The sequence below is a fragment of the Crocodylus porosus genome, unplaced genomic scaffold (assembly GCF_001723895.1).
Source record: "Crocodylus porosus isolate Cpor-Errol unplaced genomic scaffold, CroPor_comp1, whole genome shotgun sequence".
Taxonomy (NCBI): Eukaryota; Metazoa; Chordata; order Crocodylia; family Crocodylidae; genus Crocodylus; species Crocodylus porosus.
The window spans coordinates 68,622,437-68,624,520 of NW_017728931.1; positions in this window are offsets into that span (position 1 = coordinate 68,622,437).

Genomic DNA, 2,084 nt, shown 5'->3' on the forward strand with positions numbered 1-2,084 from the left:
ATAGTATCACATGGAAATTTTACAGATATTTTAATCTGTGTGACATAGGCTATACATGACTAACTACATGATTTCAATTGCACCAATTTACAACAATTATATACCTATGTAGCTGCCATGCATGGGGTCCTGTATCGTCTTCCAGCTTATCACGTAACAACTATAATTTTAATATTTTCTCAGAATGAATTGTATGATAGGTACATAATTGGCATAAAAGAGATTGTGCTGAAAAGTTATTTGTTGGCCAGAAGGGAAGCTACTAGTTAAGTTACTCAAGGATTTACTCTGGGACCTGTCATATTTAATTATTTCATTAATGCCCTTGGTGCAAAATGACCTTGGTGCTAATGAAATCTGTGACACAAAGTTGCAAGGTTTTCTGAATGCAGAACAGTACTGGAATATCACACAAAAACAAATGTATGACCGTGATAACTGGAATAATAGAAATGGTATAAACCAATAGTAAAAAATATTGCACCATGCACTTAAGAGTTTCTTCTATAAAATGGGGGCTTATTTTTTTGGAAACAAGAGAGGGGTAAGAACTGCATGAGGCAGTTGATCACAGGATGATTAATAGCCATCAGTGTAATGCTCTTCAATAAGATTGATTTGCAGCCTTTTCTTTGAGACTTCATTGAGACTCCTAACTCCAAAAGTTGTTTCGGAGAATTCTAAGTGAAGCACACAGGAAACTTCAAAGGAATGTATCAGATTAAATGTTGGGAATGAAATCAAGGCTTATCTGAAGTCAATGGGAATTTTCACACCAGATTGCCTTAATATGTTCTAAACCAAGAGTAGGCAAAAAACAGCCTATGAGCTGGATCCATGGCACAAGTGGCTTATCCCACTGCCCCGGGTGCATGATGGGGTGGGGACAGAATGGTGGTTAGACTTTGTTTCCTGGCAGGCCCTGCAGTGGCAACTCCTTTCTGCTGCTGCTGATAGTGTCTTTGCCACTGCTGGCCCCAGCCCCAGGGGCACTGGATGGAGTACGTGGGTGGCATCTACATGGAAATTGGCTGGGACCCCCATGGGCAGGGTGCATTGAACCAGAAGAATTGGATGGGGTCGTGGGTGGGTGGGAAGCACTATCTGGAGTTTGCTGCTTATAGTTAATAGTTTGCTGTTCATGTTAGATCAATTATTTATTGTGCTTAATTGTTAAAATTTACATGATTCTTATATTATTATATATATATTTTATACACACACACATATATGTGCGCGTTTGTGTGTGTATATATACCCACCCACACAGGCATATATACTCAATATAGAAACTAATTTAATTAATAAGCCAAACTTAATAGTGCCTATTACAATATTAGATTTATATTTAGTCATTCCATTTTGTAAAATCTTTTGGAAATCTACCATCAAGATAAAAAATCTATATTACATTCTGGTGCAAAAGAATGCCTTTAAAAAAACTATCACTACAATTAAGTAAACTGTTTTGAAGTTATCATTTTTTTGCTTTAGTCTATCCTTCTAGTGGCGGGCCAGACTCTACACATCTACAACACTCAGTCACACACACTTTTTTCTTTTTTTTAAACAGGATTTTACTTTCCTAAATGTATTCAAATTTTTCCTGTGGATAGCTTGTAGTCAAATATATTGTGTTATTTATTCATTGCTGTCATAAAAAATAATCTATCATTGACTGTGTCTTTAAAACTGTCTGGGAGGGAAGGGGTGACGGGTGTGAGGCAATTTTGAAACCAGCAATTTATAACTTTCATTTCAATGCTACATTTAATGCTATATTTTGCAGTCTTTTCATTTTAACTCAGGAGTATGTGTCAGATCATAATCTCCTATCCCTCCTTAAATTTCACTGCTCCCTGATATTACAACTAGGGCTGTGCGAAGCTTTGGTAGCCAATTTGATCTGGATGAGATTGGGCCCAATTCGGGGACAGAATCACTGAATCCAAATCAAATCAGGAGATCAATTAAAAGCTCCGAATCAATTTGAAGCATCTGAAATGATTTGGAAAAGCTTCAGAAAAGATTAGACTGCTTCGGAAATTCAGCCATAGACTGAATAGGCAGCTGACACAGCTGCC